Genomic DNA, 14832 nt, shown 5'->3' on the forward strand with positions numbered 1-14832 from the left:
GAAGATTTATTATGAGAATTTGCTAAACCATAGACGTGTTCAAAATATATAATTGTTATACTATATTTCATGGTTGAGGACTTCCTTAAAAACTTAGAATATTTTCCATCAGTGCCAGAATCCCATACTTTCACCCATTCTTTTCATAATGGAATGGACGAGCAGAAGTACAGTAGACAGGCCTCAGATCCTGTCTACTGTACTTCTGCATCTCTCTCTCTCTCTCTCTCTCTCTCTCTCTCTCTCTCTCACACACACACACACACACACACACACAGGCAGTAATGTAATTAATGTCATCAAAATAAAGCTGACATGCTGGTATTAAACAAGAACAACAAGTGCAGCAGAAGAGCATCTGTGCTGTTCTGCTTCACTTGCTGGTGACAGTGCACTCCATTCTTCATTTTCATTTGGCAAACCTAATGATGCTGAAATAATCCAAGTTTCTGAGATCTTCCACAATCAATGTCTTAAACACTGATTCTCCAATGGCTAGAGGATAACCTAGTGAACCTCATTGCTAGAGAAATGCAGCTCTGTCTTATTTCTCACAAGAAATATTTAACTTCATTTCTCTTTTTTTCACAATATTAGATCTTTAGTCAAAATTGAATATCCATAGCCTTCTCAGCCTGCAAAAACTATTTTTTTTTCTGCTCAAGACTGCTTTTTCCCTGTAAAGCCACTAATTGTATGGATTCCTCCACCCAACCTTAGAGTACTCTTCTCACATTTGAGATGTCACATCATTTAATAACCTTCGTAAAATTCTTGCTCCAGACAAAGAAAGATTAGTTAGTAACCTCCAGTTCACACACACACTCATTCCAATCACTTTCTCATAGACATGGCATTTTATTTCGGCGTTATGTTTTTTCTATGAGTATTTGCACAAATGCTGTTATGCTGCACTTGCCACTTCATGTGTCACTTTCATTGAACTGTGTAAAACATGAGTTCTGGCCAACATCCATACACAATCCATCTTCAAACCTATTAAATCAGCTTTCCATAATTTGGTCTTCAACACCTCTTTCATATAGTTGGACTAATTGATTCATCAAATGAATCAATTAGTCCAACTATAATCCAACTAAAAGGATTAAGTAGAAGCCTGCTAAGTTGCTTAAGTCTCTCGCTTCCTGGCCATTGGACATGGATAAAAAAACTGTTACCCCATTAGACATGCTCTCCCAGATTATATACGGGGTTCAAAAACATAGTGTTCTGAGATAGTTGATGGCATAGACAGTCCTAATTATTATCCAGCCAAGAAATTAGTACCGGCATTCAAGGAGTTGGTAGGTCATTCCCCCACCTATATAAAGAATAACAACACTTCATAAACAAAATTAAAAAGCATAACATCGGTTAAGATTATTTATTAGTCATTTTGACATTACTGTCCATTTCACAATTGTCACAGTTAGTGACCATTCTTCTCATACAGAACAGAATTTTACCCATCATTACGGCTGTTTGCCCATGAACAACATTCTGGTTACTTTGTGTGGCAAAATATTTTTTTAACTACAAATAGGAGGTACAACCATGAGTTCATTACTATCACCCCCTCCAAAGACAATTGCTAACCTTTATATAGAAACTTTTGTGCAAAGTGCTGTAGATTCCTTTACTTTAAAACTTAGTTTGGCATAGATTTATGTGGATAATTATGTGAAAGCATGTTGCTCTCTTGCTTTACACCCATCTCTTAATGATTTGTAACCAAACAGATAATAATAAGAGTACTCTAGCTTTCATGTAGTAAGGTTTCTTACACCAGAGGTCAGGCAAGTAGTATTAACGGTTGACCAAATTATTGTGACTTTACGATGCTTAGATCGTAACGTGGCTTGTTTCTTTGTATCAGGATTTGTATATTATGTATGTACATATTTTGATTTACATTAAACTGAAGTTTTGTTGTAACACGGTAGTTATTCCCATAATATTTAATAATGAATGGCTGTGCAATACTCCTCTTAAGGACAGATTGAATGTGTATTCATCGCAAGTTTAATTGCTAGGTGAAAAGAGGATATGACAGAAATTTACAAGTCACCAAAGAGGTTCTATAAGACTGAAGCTGAAGAAACTTTTCAGTACATGATGAGTAAGGGGTGAGAGAGGGATAACTATTATCATCCCTTGAAGTTGCATAAGAGTGTGGTTATTAGCATTGTGAGAAATAGATACCTGTAGACTGGTTCCAAGGTGGTTGAGTGCTATGACTTGAATCAGTTTAAGGAGAGGTATGATAGTGGTTATAAATAATGATTAGCATCATCCTTCTGTGAAGAATCCTCTGATTCCATGGAAGTGCCCTTAATAACACGTTCACCACCACTGGTCTAATGCATAAACTTGCCCCAGTGGCGATATGTTATGTTGCAGCATGATACAAAATAACTTGTTGTTGGCTTCCTAATATAAGCTACCAACTACCAATCGTGTAGTCAGCAGTCAATATGTTAATAATTCAGAGTATTTTAATAATATGGCGATCGACAATTTTGCTAATTGTATATGGATATATGACTTCTGCCATTTCATTGATTCTCAGTATTTCCATACAATGTAGTGCATAACGGAATTCTCAGTTTGTAGTTATCCAAGGAGACCAGAATGCAAAAATTGGTTCAGATAGTGGAAGAAATTTGTTCCCACATTGTTGTACAATCGTTCTTAGTGAAAGCAATGACAGAGGATACAAACTTATTGATTTTTTTCATTCAAGATAATTTAACATTTACTAATACTTTATATCCTCATAAGTCATCAAGAAAGCGGACATGCACTTCACTTAATGGTTCTATGCACAATATAATTGATTATATATTCGGAAAACACATAAAGCCTCATTTGACCTTCCTAAGGCTAAATCTTTTCCAATAGCCGATATTAGCATAAACAACACATGATAGTTGCTAACTTGAATCTATATTTAAGTAGATGGTAACTGAAAACAAAGAAAATATATAGTGTTAAGAAGGTGGAATCACCTCATATCAGAGAACAGTATAAATATCACATTACTAATTCCTTGAATACCTTCCTAGAAGAATTCATAAGTATTGATAATAAATAAAGAACTATTTTCCAAAGCTATTTTAGAAGCACTGATACCATAATAGGAAAATCTCCCAGGATAATGAAACTCTGAATTGCAGAAGATATTTTAAAACTATGTGATCAGAGGAGAACCTATAGAATATGTAAAATATTTCAGCTACTTTGGCACGTTTTTATTGAAAATAGTAAATTAAATATGGAAATAGGCAACAGAATCAACTCTGGTCGGAAGTCACCTGAATAAATGTATGTGGAATAAGAGAGACATTAGTCGAAATACAAAATTATGTGTATAAACACAGTGTTGAAACCAATTTTAACTTATGGATCTGAGAGCTGGTTTAGAGGTAAAACATTTGACCAAAGACTAGAGACTGGAGACATGAGAATCCTGAGAAAGATTAGGGGTTTGAAAAGATGGCAATATCATATTTTTAAAACGAGGATATTAAGAAAGAACTTGATATTATTAGCATCAAGGAATGCGATAGCAAAGCTAATCTCAGGTGGTATGGTCACTTATACAGAATGGGAGAGGAAAGATTTGCAAAGCAAGCGTTCTCTGCCAGATTGGCAGGAAAAAGACCCATACGAAGACCACAATATAGGTGGATTGATACAGTAAAAAGTGCCTTAGAAGACAGAAATATAAGATTTGATAATGTTACAGTCTTGACAGGTAACAGATTGATTTGGAGAAAAATTGTAGATAGGAAGTTAGTGGTAGTGTAAATTTTTCATGTAATGCTATTATATCCTGTATACCCCCTTGAGGGTATACATGTGAGGAATTTCATGATGATGGTGATCAAAGAAACGATTGAAATCCACTATAAACAAGGATAATGATAGCAGAGAAAAAATATAAATAGCTATTCAAAATAATAATTAAAGCTAAAACCAACAGGATTCTGAATGAATGTGGAAAGATTCAGAAGGAAGTACAGAGAAACAACCTTCGAAGTGTTTTCCAAATGATAAGGAGATTGATAAAACCCTTTGCTAACACAAGTGGTTCAAGTGAGGATCAAAATGGCAGGCTTTTGACTAGAAAATATAATCTTGCAGCATTGGCATGATTTTTCAACTAACCTTTTCTCAGAAGACTGTAGCCTTAATAATCAAATCCTTAAAGACATAATATAAATGACATTCGGGACTGTCGAGCGTTGAAGAAGGTGGTTCATGGAAATCTCCAGACACTGAGTGAAACAATCACCCTGGAGTTCCGCAGTGCTACTAACTATCCAGCCAGATCCACGGCTGTGCGTGTAGTGTTAAGAGGAATGGGTTTCCATTGTCGAGCAGCTGCCCATAAACCAAACATTTCTCTTGTGAACGCTATGCGCTGCTCGCAGTAGTGTAAAGAGCGACTCCACTGAACAGTGGACAACTGGAAACGTGTGATTTGGTGTGATGAATCACGCTTTTCCATGTGGCAGTCTACGATGCTGTCTATGGTAGAAGATCAATTCGGGGATGACTATTGTCTGTATTAGCATGACAGTGCTACCTGTCATAAAGCAAGGTCTCTGAGGGGAATTGTTTGTGGACAATAACATTCCAGAAATGGATTGGCTGTACCAGAGCCCTGACCTGAATTTCATAGGGTCTAGACCGACTACGTTCTAGACCCCAACGACCCACATGACGAAATGCTCTGGCTAAAACTCTTCAGGAAGAATGGGCTGCCACTCCTCCAGAGACGTTCCGACACCTGGTAGAAAGTCTCCCCGGCTGTCATAGAAGCAAAGGTGGACCCACCCTATTAATGTCCATGTCTGGAAAGCGTGTCACAGAGAAAGTCTGATGACAGTTTCGAGTAGGTGTCCAGATGCTTTTGATCAGATAATGTAGTTTATTTCATGATATGTACAAGAGCGTTATAAATTACACAGGTTTGACAGTGAAGTGGATAACATACAAAAAATAGTAAATACTTTCTTAGTTAACTATCTTTTTTTGCTCATTTCTGCACAAGGACCAATCTGTGAGTTGAGAGATCAGAATCATACGCTATTCACAGATATAAGGTGCCGTTAAAGAATGTGCTTTCAACGAGAAGACTTGTAGATAGCTATCTATATAATAAGATTTAATTCAGTCAGCTGTATCCGTAACAAACACCACTACGGCAAACTTGCTATAACAGAAAATCCCACATAGCAATGCTTTTTTTTCTTTTTTTCTTTTTTTTAAATAGCAAGCCATGATTCCTGTGGTATATAATGAGAGTTTAGTATGTTACTTTTGAAATATATTCAGGAAGACAGACTGCTAGTCTGCTTACCTTATCCAAGAACTTCTATCTTGAAGTTATTTACAAATTAATGTAATTCTGTCAGTAGCGTGGTATAGAAATAGAAGACAAGACACAACATAAATTTAAAAAAATGAATTTTATTAATTAGCAAAAGATTTTTGGAAAACTTTCTAGTGTTTTTTTTTTCCTTTTTCTTTGCCCCTCCTCTGGGTGCGCCACTGAATTCCATGAAGATATTCATATGTCAAATTTAAACTGCTGCTTTCTACTTCCTTTATTCTTCTGTTATTGAAGAGTAACTTTGGTTTTTATGTCTTTGTAACAGTTAGTAAAATGGAATGAATACAAACTGAATAAAGTATTTAGCTATGCTGTTTCTTTACCCATAATGACTAATATCATCAGAGCACACCCAACAACGAGATAATTCGTAGTAGACGATCATGCCGAGAGGGCTGACTACGAGTTACCTCGTAGTTTCTGGACTTGCCTTTTTCGTGCAGCTACGAATATATTCGTAGTATATAAGCGTAACTTTTGATAGTTGGCTTCTGGGAAGAGAACAAAAAAATCAAGGCTGGCGTATATGAACAGAAAATTTATTCATACAGTGAACATCAAATACAAAGTAATAGAACAGTTTTATTTTTTGTGATATTTTTTAAAACAACCCTCTACACGAAGTGCTGGCTTCGCTTCGCAGGCTGGACAATAATAACGCGTTTTTAGCTTGGGTACAAATTTGACATGGCTTTGTCGGATAAAACTGGAGTAGAAACCCACTTTATAATATGAAACATTATATTATAAAGGGTTTCTACTCCAGTAGTGCTCTATTGTTAGAAAATAACAAGGGCCCATTTGTAATAAAAGTCCAATAAAAACTTCAATTTCTGCTACGCTGACGGCCTTCCATTATGATGCCCTGTGAGATATTCTTACTCGTGAAAGTTTTGAATTTCTTGATCAGCATATAAATTAGTTTGTTCGACCAGTAATGAAAGAAACTCTTCTGAAAAAAAATAAGTCCACCAATATTTGTACTGTAAAATCTGTTGTGTCCAATTTCAAACCAACGTTCTCTTGGAAAATAAATTGTTCAGGATCTTGTTGTATTTCGTTCCCCAAGTTATCGTTCGTATTTGATATTGATGCTTGGGAAGTATCAGGATTACCTTCAGGCTCGGGGACGACTTCATCTTCGCTTTCCTCACTCGAATCCTCAGAAGGTTCATAATCGCTATTGTCGTAACCATCCTCGACAAAATCTCGTCAAATTCTGACTCACTTAGATTATCGTAGTACTAGAGTTCTCGAGTCAGTGGTCTTTTCTTCCATATTGTGAGGTTATAAATATATATAATAATAATAATTATTATAAAACAAAATACTCAAGAAAGAAGTAAATGTAACGTACTCGACTAAGTTTGATTCACTACTGACGAATTTACACACATATCGCTAACTCTGCTTTAGCGAAACAACGAAAAGTCGAAGCGTGTCTGAGTACGAATTAGCTCGTAGTTGGTTACTGCGAGGAACTTTCTGTTACATATGCCAACTACAATATAACTCGTGAGACCTTTTTTCCCCAAAAAACACATTCTGCATGTTTTTTGGTGATTACTGTGGATTATAATTAGGGTTTTGAATAATATGATTTGATTAAATCAAATTGGCTTCTGAGACCAGAATCCAGAAAATTGCCCTGGCAATCAACGTTCTAATATACAATAACAGCCACCAAAGAATACAAAATGCAACTGGATAGTTAATAGCAACAGCAGTAATTTGACCTGAACGGTAAATAGTAAAAAAAAACACAAAAAAAACAGAAATGAATGTTCTTGGTTCAGATAATTGCTTACCATATTGTTCTTATTAAGAGTTAATGTATCCCTGTTTTACAAAATTCTTTAAACAGTATTCCATATTTGAAGAACTGTGACTATCAGTCGTTTAGGTTGGACTTCCCATGTTGAAGAAATCAAATGCAATCCGCGTATTTATCCCTTCTTATTTCAGCAGTACATCTAATTTGTATGCGACAATAAGATTCTATAAATACTTGGGCAAAACCATGCGTGAATTTTAAGCTTATGTAGGATGGAGGATATTTTTGTATAGGAGAAGAAACATAGTTGAATCTCTAAGATTTTAGAGATTCAACTTTTTTAGAATTGTTATAAGAGATTATTTGAACAGTTAATACCAGATCTGATTAATCATTTAATAATATTAAGCTTTTGACTATCTAGTGAGCAGTGACTATTTAAAGTACTACCTTGCACTAGGTGGAAACCTAGTGTAGTGGTTAGTGAATAAGAAAAACGGTTAAAATATCTACTGTTCAATGTTTCTTTAAGGATGTTGAAAATTACATATCAGAGCAGGAGGATGAGAACAACAGTTTCAAAAACAACATAAAGCGTTTTACTATGATTGTCTTTGAAACACTTGTTATGTGAGGAAGAAAATATATTAAAAAGAGTGAAGATTATATTGAGAAAGTGTATGAAAATAAAGTAGAATTCAACCTTCCTTCTTGATTTTATTTCACTGACACATCTCCTTTGAATGGCCAACTATCATAGAGGCATTACTTTCAGAACCTCCTGCTTTTATAAGAAAATATGAGGTGGTCAAAAATGAAGTGTCGAAATTCATCCTCAAGCTTTTAGTATTACTTTTATTTCTGGACCTTTATGGAGTCAAAAGTGTCATTGCTAGAAGTGAACTCCACAAACCACAATTTATAACATACTCTACCTTGAAAAAAGCATTGGAACATTGATTATTTGCTCTGGTCAATGCATTCTGCAGTGCATTCAGTTTGTCACCTGCCTAGGAAGGACTACTTTTCACTTCCTTACCACAACTCCTGTATGGTTTTCAGGAGTAACCTCCCATTCTCTCACCACTTACGCTATTCAGCATTTCTGAAGTATCTCATTATATTCTGTTTATGGAGTCAACTGCTCAATGAGATAAAAACTTCAATAATAAACGGTATCTTTTGATCCTAATGTAAAAGTCATCTTCAGGAAATTTCACATCTCTATATATGACTTCATTACAACAGTTAACATACCTCAATAAGCTACATAACTTCTAAAGCTACTTAATCCATTATGCTGACGTCTTGTGGTAATAAAATGAAGTTAAAAAAATTTTACAAAAAAATTCATACCGTGATAAGGGAGCTGAACAGTGCTCTTTGAGAATCAGTATAGTAACAGCTGACAAAGTAGGCTGTATATTGGGATTATGAATATTTTATTGGTTTAGAAGTTTTCTCTCCACCTGAAATTGCCGATTTCATGGAGCACAGAATCTGTATCAAGTTTTTCTTCAACAGCAACCACAGTGAAAATTGCTAAATTTACTGTGGCTGGAAAAAAAGAATGTCAGGTATGCAGCAATGTCAAGTCAATGTTCATTTTTTTTTTTTGTATATTGAAGGCACTGTCCACATGGATTCCCCCCCCCCATGTCAACATCTAATTTTACTGTGGGGTTTTGAAACACAATCACTTAGTTCTTCACCATGACACACATGTCTGCCCACATATCACTCGTTGTTTTACATGTCATAGCAAGTCACACTAATCCATTTTCCTAATTTTTAGGTCTCTTGCTCCATAATTTTGCAGATTTTTGTTCAACCACCTGAATCAATGCATTCCATCCACTCTCCCACAAAGAATCTTCTCCTAACTCCTCTGCTCACACTCTTCTTATATAGTTTTCAGGATGGTCTCTTTTTCAATCCCTCCCCCTTGCATTCTGTAAAATATTCTTCCATGTTAACCTACTAACAACCCCAACCAAATTGTGAATTTCAAAATCTTACACTTCCTAACGTTGAACTGATAGTTTCACTTACTTGCCCATTCATGAAATCTATTCAGGTCCTCCTGTAAAGTCATAACATCTGTTGAACTCTGCACTGTTCTCCCATTTTTTCATCTGTTAAACTCATCTCAGTATCATAACAGGCTGAACAACATGGCCCCAATACAGATCCCTGTGGCGCATCACTGAAGGAGCACTATCCACTTCTCTATTTCTGTGAATTTTAAATGTAACACTGGTTACATTTACTTATTACTTGTTACATTTACTTACTGGTTACTTATTGCTGACATTTTGCTTCTGTTAAATAACTGGTTCTATTCTGTTTGAATACTAATAATGTTTTGGCAAAAGAAAATATTTTTTCCTGAAAATTAATCTGAATTTAGAGCATTTCATGTATTCACATCTTTCAACTCTTAGGCATACTCTCTTCCTGTCTACAATCAAGGACAAACCAAAGGCTTTATTGTAAAATCCAAGTGTATATTTATTATTATTACATAACATCTCCAGGGAGTCGGAAGACTCATCGAGATAGGGCACCTACTCTACCGCAACTAGCTTAATCATCTACATCAATGCCATCTACCGCCTACCAGAACCACTAGTATTTTCACAGACTATCACAAACACATACATGCCCAAGGTGGGATTCGAACCTGCAGCCTTTTGGCTGGAAAGCGGATACGCTAACCACTCGTCCAAGCATACTGGCATTGTTATGTAACACCTCCAGGGAGTCCAACTCGTAATCTTTCCACCAACTACAACTAACCACAGCTACACTTTACATACTACAGAGGTACAATTCAATGTACAATATTATACAATACAGTTCAAGTATTACTATCATTTTCTGTTGTTGGTAATTACACTTATTTTTGGCTATTATTTTGTTACAGTTAATTTAAAATTAACTGTAACAAAATAATAGGTAAAATACTTTCTACATTTATATCTCCTACAGAGATTTTTATTTAATAAGGTTAAAACACCTTATGGCAACTTGTTCTGGTAAAATACTTATAAGCTCTGTATTACTAAATCTTGGTATTTCTAGCCTAGCTCCCACTGACGAGACCTCAATAAAGGTCGAAACCGGTCTGGGTAGTGGCCCTTTGCCTTTAATACAAAACATCATGCATCCCCTTCGTGGAGATGTGTCTTGGATATATATATATATATATATATATATATATATATATATATATATGTATATATATATATATATATATATATATATATATATATATATATATATATGTATATATATATATATATATATATATAGAGAGAGAGAGAGAGAGAGAGAGAGTAAAATACATTTCGGATAGATTTCGTAGTTTATAATAAGTTACTGGTTTTAGTGATAAAGTAAGTTAGTTTGTGTATTTATGTGTAACCAAGGGCCGTAGCCATACTGGTTACTAGAGAATTAAATTAGTTCGAAACAGCTACTGCGAGTCCAGTGACCGGATCTATCAGGGCTCACCTTACACGGTTTGATTTGATTATACATGTTAATATATTAGTCTCCTAAGTGAATGAAGTAGTTAATATATCGGTACCTTAATTGGATATGATATGTAAGTTATAACGATTCCTTATACTATACATTTAAAGTAATTGTCTACATTGTTTAGTCCCATGAGGTAGTCTCTCAGTCATTTCTTGTATGCATAATCTGAGGTTATAGATTTGATTTCATTTGGGAGTTTATTGTAGCTGCTTGTCGCTAGGTATTCGAAGGATTTATGAAAAATTTCTTTGTTTGCCTTGGGTACTACCAGCATGTTCTGGCCGCATCGTAATCCATAGTCTACATTATATACCAAGAAACTTTCAGCGTTCCTTTCTACGTATAATAGACAACCATAGAGATATAGTTTCTGTAGTGGTAGAATATTATGCATGACAAACAGATCGTTGGTTGAATGTGCGAAGTCATTAGTGGTTATGGCTCTAATTTTTTTGTTTTGTATTCTTATTAATGGAAGCAGATTGTCGTAATAATCTCCACCCAACAAGTAATGCCATCTTGCAGTGAGGAATTTACCCAGGAATAATATAAGCATCTTAAGAATGCTGCATTTACAAATTTTTTAACATAATATATTCTATTAATTATGAACCTAAACCTATTTGTTAAGAAGGTGGTGTGGGAGTTCCACTTCATATTGCTGTCGATATGGAAGCCCAAATACTTGACTGATTTTTTTTTTTTTTTTGATTAAGTTACAGTTACGATTTAGGATGTCACTACATCTCCTTTCATGCCATTTTATGGTTATATCATAGTCTAGATTATCTGTTAACGTGAAGTACATGTATCTCGTTTTATCGGTATTAATTTTAAGTCCATTATAGCTAAACCGTTTACTTAGTTTTAACATATTGATTTAAAATATCGATATTAATTCGATTTTTTAGATCTTCAAGGGTTGTTTCGGTGTATATTAATGCCGTCTCATCGGCGAAGGATATCATTTTGCCAAAAAGTTTGTATTTGCATAAATCATTAACATATATTAAAAATAAGATGGGTCCAAGTACAGGCCCTTGTGCGACTCCGTATTTTATTATTTTTGTTGTGCTATTGAATGTGCCGTAGCTAGTATATTGTTTTCTATTATTCAGATAGGATCTGAACCAGTCATTAGTAATTCTCTGATGCGTATTTGGACATTTTAAGTAGTAATAGGTCATGATGAACGCAGTCGAATGCCTTAGATACATCAAGGAAAACGGCTGCTGTGTACATTCCTTTATTATTCCACTACAGACCGTTTTATGAAACTCCAATAGCGCTTTTTCGGTATTGTATTCAGATCTAAACTCATATTTATTAATTGCGTAAAAGAATATAGTATTTAAATAGCTATTTAACCGTTTTTTTATTAGAATTTCAATAACCTTTGAGATTGTGGATAGTATAGATATTGGTCTGTAATTTTTTTTATTTCATTTCTGTTATCTCCTTTATATAGAGGTACAACTGAAGCAGTCTTTAAGTGTTCTATAAATTTACCGTGTTCAAAGGATTTATTAATGATATTTGTAAAGAACTGTAATTTGTATTTAATGATAATGTTTAGTTTTTTGACATTTATATTGTCACTTCCCACTTTTTTTAATCCGATTACTACACTCTTTACCTCATCTTCGTTTACTGCGTGTAGATACATGGAATTATTAATTCATGGAAGGTGACTCACGTAGTTTGTCCTTTCTGCAGGGCCGAAATCACAACTACCATAGTTTGTAAAGTGATTGTTCATTTTGTTAAGTACAGCGGTGATGTCATTGCCCTCTGGGAATTCGCGTGTTTTGCGCTTTGTATTACCTATTATCATATTAACCAACCTCCATTCTTTACTTTTATCATTATTACAAGAAAGAAATTTTGATAGAAATTTAGATAGCGCCTCCATAAGCGCAATTGGAAGAACGACGATATTGCGCCCTTCGATTGGAAAAGGCCTAAGTTCGAATCTCGTCATTACGGGAGGAATCTTTATACGGACACTTTCAATCGAAGGTGAGTTAGCCGATCTCATAAGGGGGGGGGGGGTAGCAGGGTTTTTTCTCCTGGAAACTCGGGTTTTTCATCCCGCATACAGACAAATCGGCCCTTCAGAACACACGCAATTTACAGACAAAAAATACTAGCTGTGGTGGTGGTGGGCTGTAGATGGCGCTGATGTTGCTGATTGGTGGTAGAGGTTCGGTATAGTGGTGGAGACGGAGAGGTGTACAGTAGGTGTCCTCCCGTGATGAGTCTTCCGACTCCTTGGAGGTGTCACGAATAATAATAATAGTAATAATAGAAGGAAATGTTCTTTTGTCTTCTTTTTTTCCTTTAAGTGTTGAGCGAAATTTTTGTAGTCGTGTTCAAACATGAAATTGTAGGGATTTTTCATTTGCTTATGAATGGAGCTTTTCTTTTGTCCTTATCGTATTTTTTAGTTCATCTGTTATCCAGTGTTTGTGAACATACTTTTTTGTAGTAATGTGAAAGTGCGATTTGCTGTCTGCATATTTAATCATTTTGATAAATTCCTCATAGAGCTGATTTATGTCTAATATGTCAGTTTGAAGCAGCTAATGATGTTTCATGTAGTTCTCAAATTTATTATGATTGGTGCCTATTTCGAATTTTTTATGACTATCTGCACAGCTCGTGTCAACGCTATTAGGTAAGGATAGTTTCAACAGTATCGAATGGTGATCTGTTTTTTTGCTAAAGTAGATTGCAGAAGATACCTCATAGGCCATTTTATTTCTTATGAATATGTGATCAATGCAACTTGCTGAGTTGTTCGCTTTTCTCGTATTGCCATCGATGTAAGCAAGAAACTCATGAGTAAATAATATATTTTTATATTTTTCAGTTTTACTATTACTCTTATAAAGGTCCAAATTTATATCCTCCACTAGTATGATTGTCGTGTTTTAAGGTTTTTAGGACATTATTTAGCTCTGATAGAAAGATATCAACTGGGCCATCGTGTGCACGGTATATAGCAAATATAAGTATATTCATTACAGTTTCAGCGTTTTGCATTTTTGATTCCAGTCTATGAAATTTATAAATATTTTTTTTAGCGTATAGAATTAATCCACCTGAACGATTATAGTCGCGACAATCATAATACGTGTCGTAATATGCGAGAGATAACGATCAACCTCAAGTTGTTTGATCCATATTTCACTTAAGACTAGTACATCTATATATGACTGGATTTCTGTGAAAAGTAACATTAAATTATCAAACTTTGACCTTATCGACCTAATGTTGACATGATATATGTTGAAATTCTTGGATGAGTTTGTAGTAGTGTCAAAAACTTTTTTGCGGAGGTTAGATTAGATAGTTTTTTACAGTTTACAGTTGCACGAATCTAAGCTATTCACGTGGAATCTTACATTCATTTAAGTCTTTATTGTTCCAGTTATTCATAGGTAACATTTAGATTTGATGCCTTCTTTGACTGAGTTCGTCGAGGTCGTCCGGTGTTTTTATCCGTATCACTTTTGTGTTATCTTCCTCATGAATAGTATACATATTTGATTGCACCACTTGCTCTCTTTTGTTTTGCTTCATAAAAGGGATTACTTATTGAGTTTGACCAAGTATTTGTTTATGTAGACAGGCATGGGTTTTAACTGTTCATCAAATTGTTGAGCTGTAATCTTAAGACTTCTTGCCTCCGTCATCCATTTATTTTTTAATATTCTGCTTTCCAGTTGAATAATAACGGGCTTGATATCTATTTTTCCGCTGCTGGGTACTCTGCGGACGCGCAAGATGTTTTCCGTTTTTACTCCAAGTAGAGTCACCAGTTTTTCAGTTATAGTATTCAAGTTTTCATTCTGAGCTTCTGGTAGACTGCTTAATTCGATATTGTACATCGTGGAGCACTGCTGAATTTCATTAAGTTCCCATTTCAGTTCGTTCATTTGAGCTTTTAGTATTTTATTTTCGTTTGTTAGTTCTGTGTTTTTAGTGCACAGATCCTTAATTTTTCATTGCATTCGGCTTTTTTCTTTAGATCTTGAATGCATGCAAAACTATACTCCAGCGATGCCTTCAGTTCATTTATTTCCGCTTTAAATAGTACTCCAATTACCTT

This window comes from Typopeltis vanoorti, chromosome 8 (assembly GCF_054136105.1).
Source record: "Typopeltis vanoorti isolate ZY-2024b chromosome 8, IOZ_Tvanoo_1.0, whole genome shotgun sequence".
NCBI lineage: Eukaryota > Metazoa > Arthropoda > Arachnida > Uropygi > Thelyphonidae > Typopeltis > Typopeltis vanoorti.